The following is a 12,442-nucleotide window of genomic DNA, read 5'->3' on the forward strand; positions in this document are numbered from 1 at the left end:
CAGCTGACCTGTGGATCTTCAATAATAAATAATTATTAAGTCTTGGTGTTGTCTGTGACACAGCATTTTTGTGATACAATAGGTACAATTGACTTTTATCAAAGTGTATTTTTAAATAGGAAACACATTCACATGGTTCAAAAATAAAAATATAAAAAGGCATATAGTGAAATGTTTTGCTCCATGCCCTGTTACTCGTTCCCCTGGTTCCTATCCAATGTCCTACCACCACGAGGTACCCACTTGAGGGATGCCTGGATGGCTTAGTTGGTTAAACATCTGCCTTCAGCTCAGGTTATGATTCTGGGGTTCCTGGGATGGAGCCCCATGTCAGGCTCCCTGCTCACTGGGGAGCCTGCTTCTCCCTCTCCCTCTCACCCCCTCTCCCCCGGCTTGTGCTCTCTCTCTTTCACTCTGACAGATAAATAAATTAAATATTTAATTTAAAAAAAAGGTGCCTACTTGATTGGTTTCTTTTGTATCCTTCTAGAGTTTCTTATGTAAATGCAAACAGACAAGAATATATAATCTTGGCCTCCATTTCCACCATTTTACACAGTTTTATGCTTTGCTTTTTCATCTGCTATCTTAGATATATTTGTGTATCACTATATAGAAAGCTTCTTTATTCCTTTTCACAGCTGTATTCATACCATAATAAAAGAGAATATAGTCTCCTATTGATGGTCACTTGTTTTCTACCTTTTGCTGCAATGTAAGTATATCTGTGGGATACATTCTTAAGAAAAAGAAGATGTATACAGATGGAATAGCTACTGCCAAAGTGTCTTTCATAGGGGAACACATGAGTTTTAATTGGTAAGAGATATTGTAAATATCTAACAGCATTTTCCTTTAATCTGCAGGGCCAGTGTAATATTTCACACAGGAAGCCATCCTACTGACATTCCAGGAGGACATGAAGTGGTATTTTCAGAGAGCTGACGCCTCTATACCAGGAAGTTCCCAGCGCTTTATAGGTATCAGCTTCTTAAATCCTCACAACATCCTGTGAGGTACTGTTACTACCCTCATCTTAAAGATGAGGAGATTGATGTGGAGGGAAGCTGAGTGACTTGCCTCATTTCATTCAGCTAGAAAGCAGTGGAGCTGGGATTCTAACTTAAGTAGAGTTACTCCAGGCTAAGACCACTAAACCATAACTTCTCTAAAATTACTTTTAAAATATAGGTATAATTAAACTAATATTAGTATAATATCCTAAAATATTTTTCCTGACATGCCCTGTTTTGATAGCTTTCATAAAAAATAATCTATAAATTGTGTGTGGGGGGTGGGGTGGGGGGGTGTATTTGACTGTACCTATGGGAATCTGGTGAATTTCCACTTAGCAACCTGAAGATGTATTAAGATATATAAGAAACTGGGACACCTGGGTGACTCAGTCAGTTAAGCATCTGCTTTTGGCTCAGGTCATGATCTCAGGGTCCTGCTTAGCAGGGAGCCTGCTTCTCCTTCTCCCTCTGCTCCTCCCCCCACTCCCCTGCTTGTGCTCTCTCTCAAATAAATAAAAAATCTTTTTAAAAAAAGATATATAAGAAACCATTATGAACTTGACTCACTTTCAAACTTCTGTGGTTATAATTGTTGGTTGAATTTTTAGAAAATGGGTTTTGGAAAATATGTGTGAGTATCTATAATTGGCTAAGCAGATAACATACCTTTGGCACAATTAAAAATATCACCTCTAATATATATTCATTTAATATTCATATTACTCCTGTAAATTATAGGTATTAATATTCTGATATTACAGATGAGGAAACTGAAGCTCAGAGAAAGGGGTTGGCTTGCTCAGTATCACCCAGATAGTAAGGATGATGATGATAATGAGTAATATTTACTGAGTACTTACTATATACCAGGTACCATTGCTAGGCCCACTTTACATGGACCTATTTAATCTTCACAACAATTCTATGAGCATTTGCTCTTACAGCTTTACAGATGATAAAACAGGATTTAAAGAAATTTAGAAACTTTCTTAAGGCCATATAGCTAGGAAGTGACAGTGTTGGGCACTTAATCCAGGTTTGTTATGATGGTAATTTTGATGCGTCGACTTGGGTAGGCTTCAGTTCCCACTGTAACATCCAGTGAAACACTAGTCTAGGTGTTGCTGTGAAGGTATTTTAAAGTTGTGATTAAAGTTCCTAATCAGATGACTTTAAGTAAGGGAGATTATCCTGGATAATCTACATGGACCTCAGTCATTTGAAAGGCCCGAAGAGTGGAGCTGAAGCTTCCCTGAAGAAGAAATTCTGCCTGAGGACTGCAGCTTCAGCTGCCTGAGAGTTGCAGCCTGCTCTTCCTGATGGTCTGTCCTATGGATTTCAGACGTGCCTAGCTATCCCTCATAATCACACAAACCAATTCTTTACAATAAATTTCTTAATATAAATCTCCTACTAGTTCTCTTTCTCTGGTTGAACCCTGATACGTTTGTCTAAATCCAAAGCTGAAGCACTTGCCAGAATGCTATACTCATTCTTTGTATACAGCAAATTAGAAATTTGAAACCAAGTCCAGAGCTCTGTGCTGCATATACATCGGAACCACACATTACACTTAATTATTCACTGCCTCAGTATAATGAAGTAATGAGCTTTTATATTTTGTACCCTCCAACTTGATAAGCATTTTGAAGGCAGACACCAGATTTAACTTATCTTATTTTTCCTGTACTGTATATCATGCACACAGGACGCACAGCCCTATTGTCAAAATGATTTCTGTCACACTTGCGCACAGGCACGTGGCATTTGCCTTCTTGCTTATGTACTCTCAATTTGGAGGCCATCGTTATTTTTTTTTCCCTAACTTTTCTTTAACTTTTCTGTTTTAATTCTTAACTTGCAAGCTTTTAGGAGCTTAGAATTTTAGTCAATGTTGCTGTCCCCTGTCTTATCCAATTATTAGGGTTTGTCATGAGTATGTAAAACCTTAGTGGAAGAAAGAGGTGATAGTCTGTCAGACTGTTGGGTGATTATTTGGCTTAGCTGTTTAACCTGTGCTGCAGTCCTTCCTGGGCTGGACCTCTGACAGATACTGACAAGAAAAATTTAAAAAATTTTCAGTTCCCCAATGAATATAGTTGGAATAGAAGGAACTTGTTCCTTACTATAGATAAGCCCTAAATCTAAGGTCAAAATGTTATTGAAGAGCAGATCCTAAGACTTAAGTGATTGGTTCCAAAAGATACTTTTATCCTTCTCTATTTGTATTGTTTATTTTTTTAAATTTAAATTCAATTAATTAACATATAATGTCTTATTTGTTTCAGGGTACAGGTCTGTGATTCATCAGTCTGATATAATACCAGTGCTCATTACAACACATACCCTCCCCAATGTCCATCACCTAGTTACCCCATCCCTCCACCCCACTCCCCTCCAGCAACCCTTAGTTTGTTTCCTAGAGTTAAGAGTCTCTTATGGTTTGTCTCCCTCTCTGGTTTCATCTTATTTAATTTTTTCTTCTCTTCCTCTATGATCCTCTGCCTTGTTTCTTAAATTCCACTTCTCAGTGATATCATATGGTAATTGTCTTTCTCTGACTGACTTATTTCACGTAGCATAATACCCTTTAGTTCCATCCATGTTGTTGCGAATGGCAATATTTATTTTTTGATGGCTGAGTGGTATACCTTTGTATATATATATATACCACATCTTCTTTACCCATTCATCTGTCCATGGACATCTGGGCTCTTTCCATAGTTTAGCTATTGTGGACATTGCTGCTATAAACTCTGGGGTGGAGGTGCCCCTTCAGATCACTGCATTTGTATCTTTGGGGTAAATTCCCAGTAGTGCAATTGCTGGGTCATAGGGTAGCTCTATTTTCAACTTTTTGAGGAACCTCCATACTATTATCCAGAGTGGCTCACCAGCTTGCATTCGCACCAACAGTGTAAGAGAGTTCCCCTTTCTCCGCATCCTCACCAACATCTGTCATATCCTGAATGGTTAATTTTAGCCACTCTGACTCGTGTGAGGTGGTATCTCATTGTGATTTTGATTTTGATTTCCCTGATGCCGAGTGATGTGGAGCATTTTTTCATGATTCTGTTGACCATATGTATGTCTTCTTTGAAGAAAGGACGGTTCATGACTTCTGCCCATTTCTCGATTAGATTATTTGTTCTTTGGGTGTTGAATTTGAGAAATTCTTTATAGATTTTGGATACTAGCCCTTTAGCTGATAAGATATTTGCAAATATCTTCTCCCATTCTGTCGGTTGTCTTTAGGTTTTGTCGACTGTTTCCTTTGCTGTGCAAAAGCTTTTTATCTTGATGAAGTCCCAGTGTTTTGCCTTTGTTTCCCTTGCTTTGGAGACATGTCTAGCAAGAATGTGCTGCAGTTGAGGTCGAACCTCTAGGATTTTGATGAATTCCTGTCTCACATTTAGGTTTTTCATCCATTTTGAGTCATTTTTGTTTATGGTGTAAGGAAATGGTCCAGTTTCATTCTTCTGCATGTGGCTGTCCAATTTTCCCAGCACCATTTGTTAAAGAGACTGTCTTTTTTTGCATTGGATGTTCTTTCTTGTTTGGTGAAAGGTTAGTTGACCATAAGTTCAGGGTCCATTTCTGGGTTCTCTATTCTGTTCCGTTGATCTGTGTGTCTGTTTTTGTGCCAGTACCATACTGTCTTGATGATCACAGCTTTGTAATTAAGCTTGAAGTCTGGAATTGTGATGTCACCAGTTTTGGTTTTCTTTTTCAACATTCCTTTGGCTATTCGGGGTCTTTTCTGGTTCCATACAAATTTTAGGATTATTTGTTCCAGCTCTGTGAGAAAGTGGATGGTATTTTGATACGGATTGCACTGAATGTACAGATTGCTCTAGGTAGCCTAGATATTTTAACAATATTTGTTCTTCCAATCCATGAGCATGGAACATTTTCCCATTTCTTTGTGTCTTCCTCAATTTCCTTCATGAGTGTTCTAGAGTTTTCTGAGTACAGATCCTTTGCCTCTTTGGTTAGGTTTATTCCTAGGTATCTTATGGTTTTGGGTGCAATTGTAAATGGGATCAAGTCCTTAATTTCTCTTTCTTCTGTCTCACTGTTAGTGTATAGAAATGCAACTGATTTCTGTGCATTTATTTTATATCCTGCCACTTTACTGAATTCCTGTATGAGTTCTAACAATTTTGGGGTGTAGTCTTTTGGGTTTTCCACATAGAGTGTAGTGTCATCTGCAAAGAGTGAGAATTTGACTTCTTCTTTGCTGATTCAGATGCCTTTTATTTCTTTTTGTTGTCTGATTGCTGAAGCTAGAACTTCTAGTACTATGCTGAACAGCCGTGGTAATAATGGACATCCCTTCCATGTTCCTGACCCTAGGGGAAAAGCTCTCAGTTTTTCCCCGCTGAGAATGATATTTGCTGTGGGATTTTCATAGATGGCTTTTATGATATTGTTTTATGAATTATGATTATGGCCTTTCTTCATATTGATATGGCTTTTCATAGATGGCTTTTATGATATTCACACTATGAAGAGTTTTAATCAAGAAAGGATGGTGTACTTTGTCAGATGCTTTTTCTGCATCTATTGAGAGGATCATATGGTTCTTGTCCTTTCTTTTATTTATGTAGTGTATGACATTTTTGATTTGCAGATGTTGAACCACCTTTGCAGCCCAGGAATAAATCCCACTTGGTTGTGGTGAATAATCCTTTTAATGTACTGTTGGATCCTATTGGCTAGTACCTTGGTGAGAATTTTTGCACCCATGTTCATCAGGGATATTGGTCTGTAATTCTTTGTGGTGGGGATTTGTCAGGTATGGGGATCAAGGTAATGCTCGCCTAATAGAAAGAGTTTGGAAATTTTCCTTCCCTTTCTATTTTTGAAACAGCTTCAGAAGAATAGGTATTCATTCTTCTTTCAATGTTTGGTAGAATTCCCCTGGGAAGCCATCGGGCCCTGGGCTCTTGTTTTTGGGAGGTTTTTGATTACTGCTTCAATTTCCTTAGTGGTTATAGGTCTGTTCAGGTTTTCTATTTCTTCCTGGTTCAGTTTTGGTAGTTTATACATCTCTGGGAATGCATCCATTTCTTCCAGATTGCCTTATTTGTTGGCATATAGTTGCTCATAATATGTTCTTATAACTGTTTATATTTCTTCAGTGTTGGTTGTGAACTGTCCTCTTTCATTCATGATTTTATTTATTTGGGTCCTTTCTCTTTTCTTTTGATAAGTCTGGCCAGGGGTTTATCAATCTTATTAATTTTTTCAAAGAACCAGCTCCTAGTTTTGTTGATCTGTTCTACTGTTCTTTTGGTTTCTATTTCATTGATTTCTGATCTAATCTTTATTATTTCTCTTCTCCTGCTGGGTTTAGGCTTTATTTGCTGTTCTTTCCCCAGCTCCTTTAGTTGTAAGGTTAGGTTGTGTATTTGAGACCTTTCTTATTTCTTGATAAAGGCTAGTATTGCTATGTACTTCCCTCTTAAGACTGCCTTTGCTGCATCCAAAAGATTTTGAACATTTGTGTTTTCATTTGCATTTGTTTCCATGAATTTTTAAATTCTTCTTTAATTTCCTGGTTGACCCATCCATTCTTTAGTAGGATGCTCTTTAGACTCCATGTATTTGAGTTCTTTCCAACTTTCCTCTTGTGATTGAGTTTAAGTTTCAAAGCATTGTGGTCCGAAAATATGCAGGGAGTGATCCCAATCTTTTGGTACTGGTTGAGACCTGATTTTTACCCAGTATGTGATCTATTCTGGAGAATGTTTCAGGTGCACTAGAGAAGAATGTGTATTCTGTTGCTTTGGGATGGAATGTTCTGAATATATCTGTGAAGTCCATCTGGTCCAGTGTGTCATTCAAAGCCCTTATTTCCTTGTTGATCTTCTGCTGAGATGATCTGTCCATTGCAGTGAGGGGGTGTTAAAGTTCCCTACTATGATTGTATTATTATGGATGTGTTTCTTTGATTTTGTTATTAATTGGCTTATTTAATTGGCTGCTCCCATGTTAGGGGCCTAAATATTTATAATTGTTAGATCTTCTTGTTGGATAGACCCTTTAATTATGATATAGTGTCCTTCCTCATCTCTTATTACAGTCTTTGGTTTAAAAATCTAATTTTTCTGATATAAGGATTGCCACTCCAGCAATGTCCATTAGTATGATAAATGGTTTTCCACCCCCTCACTTTCAATCTGGAGGTGTCTTTGGGTCTAAAATGAGTCTCTTGCACACAGCATATGGATGGATGGGTCTTGCTTTTTTATCCAATCTGATACCCTGTGTGTTTCGATTGGAGCATTTAGCCCATTTACATTCAGAGTAACTGTTGAAAGATGAATTTAGTGCCATTGTATTGCCTGTAAAGTGACTGTTGCTGATATTTGTATTTTGTTATGAATTTAGTGCCATTGTATTGCCTGTAAAGTGACTGTTGCTGTATATTTGTATTTTGTTTCTTTTTTTAAAGGATTTTATTTATTTGAGAGAGAGTGAGTGAGAGGGAATGAGAGAGATTGGGGTGAAGGGCAGAGAGAGAAGCAGATTCCCCAATGAGCAGGGAGCCTGATGTGGGACTCGTTCCTGGGACTCCCAGATCATGACCTGAGCCAAAGACACTTAATCAGCTGAGCACCCAGGCATCCTGTATTTTGTTTCTTAAGTAAGATTTCTCTTTAACATTTTCTCATCTCATGTCAGTTAGGTTCAAAGTACATGATACATCCCTTGCTCAGAGAATAAGAGGTTCTCCTCAGACTTTCTTATAACTTAGCAGGCCCATTTTCAGTTGTAGTAAATTCCAGCTTAACTTTTATGTACTATGATAACATTTCTTTCATAGTTCTTAAATATGTGACTCATATTTAAAACAGTAACAATTAGTGGTTATATAATATTTGGTATTAGTATCATAAATCTTTTAATATCATAAAAGATATTTTGATTTGGGCCACCAGTGTATGCCTATTGTCATTGTAAAGACTAAGAAAACAAGATGTAAAAATAGTAGGCCCCCTTTAAGCATTTACTTCAGTCACAATCAGAATTAAGACTAGAACTTAAATTTTTTGACTCTGGTTAGAGATTGAGAAATTTTATTTAGATGGGTCATAGACTATGTGAGCTAAGCCACAAAATGTGGAATGTGTCTCCCTTTCCTAAGGTTACAAAAATGTATATTAAGGTTTATATAGGATATGTTTATTTTATATGGAAAGTAAAACCACATGCATCTTATTTTGAAAAATCCTAAGGCCAATATAAAAGCTAAGATAGTTATTTAAATTTACTCCAGGTGATTTAGCTGCTGGTACTGTGTTGTGTTGCTTACTTTGTCCGGTGAAAATAATCCCCTTGTTATTTCTTCTTCCTTCTTCTCTTCTACAAGAATTTTGTCAGGAATAATTCCCTACATTGAAGTCATGCAGAAAATATGTAAACATCCAACACACTTTTGCAAATCTGTAAAGTATAAAGTTGAGAACATTCAACATTTCCCAATTCAGGCTACCAAGGAAAATGTGCAGAAATACTATTTTGAGATATAAACCAGTAAAGTCCAATGCAAACTATCAAAAGAACAAAGTAGGAATCAGCCTTCATTTGTTTACTTCCAGGTACAAATTACTTGATAACGAGCTTGCTTAGATTAAGTAGGCATAGATATGTGCCAGAGATAGTGGTTATTACTGTTGAACATACAATTCTGGTCTTAAAGGAGTTCTATTTGTGTTATCCCTGGACAATGCAAAAGGGTCATCTGACCCCTGGAAAGTAAATAAAAATGACTATTCTACATTGCTCCCATTGGTATTTTTTTTTTAAATTTTATTATTTGAGAGTGAGAGTGAATGAGAGAGAGCACAAGCCGGGGGAGGGGCAGAGGGAGAGGGAGGAACAGACTCCCCCATGAGCAGGGAGCCCAATGTAGGACTTGATCCCAGGACCCTGGGATCATGACCTGAGCTGAAGACGATGCTTAAATGACTGAGTCACCCAGTCACCCGCTTCCATTGGTATTAAACATATCTGTTAATCCCATGACTTGAACAAAGGGCAAGTTTGCCTTGAAACTATGATTTCCCCAACATGACAACATTTAAGCAAGATCTGTTAAAGAACACTTTTGCAAGGAGAGAAAAAACTCTCTAAAGGATATTTCCCCCCTAATCACTCTCCTTGGTAGGTACACATAACTTAGAGACCACTCTAGTCTCTAAACTCATTGTTTTTAGGATGCCTGAGTTTGAACTCTCCTCCTCTACTTTCTAGTTACGTCATTCTGCCTAACAGTCATTAGGGCTGTTCACTAATATTTTGGTTTCCTCCTTTTAGCACATGGTAGGTTTTCTCCTTGAAATAGGTCATGGCCACATGACCTCTAGGAAGAAGTCAGGGCATAAATCACCATCTTTATCTTCCCCCTGCATGGCAACCAGCTTCATATCAGACAACAGATGCTCCATCGTTCTAACAAGAGCAGAGTCCTAGCCAAGCCACAATAGACAGGGAGCATGAATGAAAAACAAAGCTGTTGCCTTAAACCACTGAGATTTTGGGATTGTATTATTATAATCTCACCTACCCTTACTAACAAAGTGGCCTTGAATAAGTACATAACTCTGTTAGTTTTCTTATGTGTAAAATAGGGATATTAATAGTGTGATTAATAGTGGGGCTGGTGTGGGGACTAAATGAGATTATCCAGCTAAAGCACTTAGTACAATGTCTGGCATGTGATACATCCTCATTAGTGTTGGCTGCTATTGTTACCATCATTATCCAGAATCTTGGGGGCTAAATATTATATATATATATTTTATTTTCCAAAAATATATATTTTAGGGGCGCCTGGGTGGCTCAGTCATTAAACATCTGCTTTCGGCTCAGGTCATGATCCCAGGGTCCTGGGATTGAGCCCCGCATCGGGCTCCCTGTTTGGCGGGAAGCCTGTTTCTCCCTCTCCCACTTCCCCTGCTTGTGTTCCCTGTCTCACTGTCTCTCTCTCTGTCAAATAAATAAATAAAATCTTTAAAAATATTTTAAAAATTCTCAAGTTTACCCCCTTTATATTCAACCTTTTTCAAAGAATTTTTTTTTCTTGCACATCTTTCTAAAATGTATCACATCCTTTTTACCTTAAATAGAATTCTTAAGGACTTAGGGTCATTATTATAAATGTCACTTATTATACTGTAAGGTAATATAGTTCAGGAGGACACTTTGAAGTGTGCAGGGCATCTGCTCTGTTTTTCAGTGTATTTTTATAGCAGTTTTTGTTCTTTGTCACTTCTTTGCTGTTCTCAGTGTACCTTTGACAATTATTTTTTTAAAAAATAATCTCATTGAGGGGCACCTGGGTGGCTCAGATGGTTAAGCATCTATCTTCAGCTCAGGTCATGATCTCCAGGTCCTGGGATGGAGCCCCATATCAGGCTACCGGCTCAGCGGGGAGTCTGCTTCTCCCTCTCCCTCTGCCTCTCCCCTGCTCATGCTCTCTCTCTCTCTGTATCTCTCTGTCTCAAGTGAATAAATAAAATCTTTAAAAAAATAATAATCTCATTGACCTAATATACTGCTTTCATTCTGCTGCAAATTTTGGGAAGATGTTAACCAGTTTTTTAAGAATTATACATAAGTTAAAAGAAATTAGCCTGAAGTAAATCACCATTTGGTAAGTATACATTGCTATAATTACTTGTAGTAGCCTACTTGTGTTTTTTCAAAGAAGAAAGAATTCCATCTAATCATCTGTTGCTGCTGGAAAAGTTTCTACTTCACTGTAATTGAGAAGTTAAGCAGAGTCTAAATTGGATAGCATTTGTATTCCATCACTTTTACCATCCATCAGAAGTATAAAGTAGATTAGCATCACTAGTATACTTCCAGTGTCAACAGATAAACTTGGGTGCCTGTGGAGGTTCAGGGTGCCTCTCACTCATTATTCCTTACCTCGAAACCCCATCTTGTGACTATCTTGGTACTGGAAGATACTGCTACCATTCCTGCCACTCTCAGAAACCAAAGTGGCAAAGACCAGTAAAGGTAGAAAAAGGGGGTAAGGAAGGAGAGCAGATTTTCCCAATGCACTCCTAATGTACCCAAGTGGAAATGGAAATTTGTCATTACCACTTCCAGGTGATGTCAGCTTATTTGGGAGTATTGCATGGTTACTCACAATCCTAAGTTCTCTATTATTACTGTTAGTGTGTGTGTGTGTGTGTGTGTGTATTTGGGGCATTAAAGAAATAACATAGTTCCTGACCATTGTAATTTATCCAATATATGTGATTATGGTCAGTTATCAGGGCATATGATTTCTGAAGAACAATAAAAGACAATACCTCTGTACATATAGGGTATCTGTTTTCTCATTCTCATTGGTTTCTCCTTCCGCTGTAACAGCCTTTGGACTTTGCTTTGGCAGGCAAAGCACAGGTGAGACTGTAGCTAGAGATCTACTTTTTCTCAACAGATATAGACCAATTAGATGTTATCTCTTGAAATTTGAATCTTGAGTGACAAAATGACTAAAACAATTGGAATGGAATCATTGTAGCAGCAAAATCCTGAAGCGAGGGGGAAGTCATTAGCTTCTGCTATTTAAACCCCCAGAACTGCCTGACTCCTGATCTTTTTCAAGGCTTCTGGGGCTATCTCATACCCAGAAATTCATTTTCTCCTTTAGTCTATTTCTGTTGCTTATCACTAAAAAACTACACAATAAACTTTTGTGTTTTATGTTTCACAGTGAGCATTAATGTAAAAAGACATTTTAAATGCTAGTTATTTTTAAATATATTGAACAAGAAGATATATTTTTTAAGAATAGAATTTTAATGATTTTGAGTAAAGGCAATTTCTAAAATAGGATATTATGTACCATTTATAGAGCATGTGCTACTTGTCAAATGTCATGCTAAGTGCCTGTGTGTGTGTGTACAGTTATTTAAAAATATATATGTATAAAACTTTGTCATTACAATGACTTAGTGAGTAAGCTTACTATCCCTGTTTTATAAATGGAGAAACTGAAGCCTAGAATGGTTAATTTGGCAGTCACACAGCTGGAAAGTTGTGGAGGTAGGATTTATAACCAGATCTGGTTGACTTAACCACTATAATACATTGTTTCCCATATCAGAAATAATGTTATTTTTTGGATTCAGTTATAAGCTAGTACATGCTTGGAAATTAGGTATGTCCTCTTTTTTACTAGGGTTCTGAGAACATAGCAGAATGAATGTTAATAAAAATAAGCAGCAGATTTATAACACATCTCCGAAGTGAAAATGGTTATAAATATCAGTCCTCTAGTCCAGTACCATTACTACATTTGTTTCAAATTCTGTTTTCAAAAGAGAGATATTTAGGGCGCCTGGGTGGCTCCGTTGGTTAAGTGTCTGCCTTCATGACAGACATGTCATGATACCAGG

General features: G+C 37.4%; 1 long non-coding RNA gene across 1 annotated transcript in view; it reads left to right on the top strand.

Annotated features, from left to right (window-relative positions):
* The window catches only part of LOC123860274 (uncharacterized), a 352,027-nt gene that overhangs the window by 49,051 nt on the left and 290,534 nt on the right, over positions 1 to 12,442 (top strand). The window contains exon 2 of the long non-coding RNA XR_010413163.1: positions 867 to 980. This is a non-coding gene — a long non-coding RNA (uncharacterized LOC123860274). The remainder of the gene's footprint in view (positions 1 to 866; positions 981 to 12,442) is intronic.

The sequence above is a fragment of the Mirounga angustirostris genome, unplaced genomic scaffold (genome assembly GCF_029215605.1).
Source record: "Mirounga angustirostris isolate CCGP_5_RB_7025 unplaced genomic scaffold, mMirAng1.0.hap1 SCAF_7, whole genome shotgun sequence".
In the NCBI taxonomy this organism is placed as follows: Eukaryota; Metazoa; Chordata; class Mammalia; order Carnivora; family Phocidae; genus Mirounga; species Mirounga angustirostris.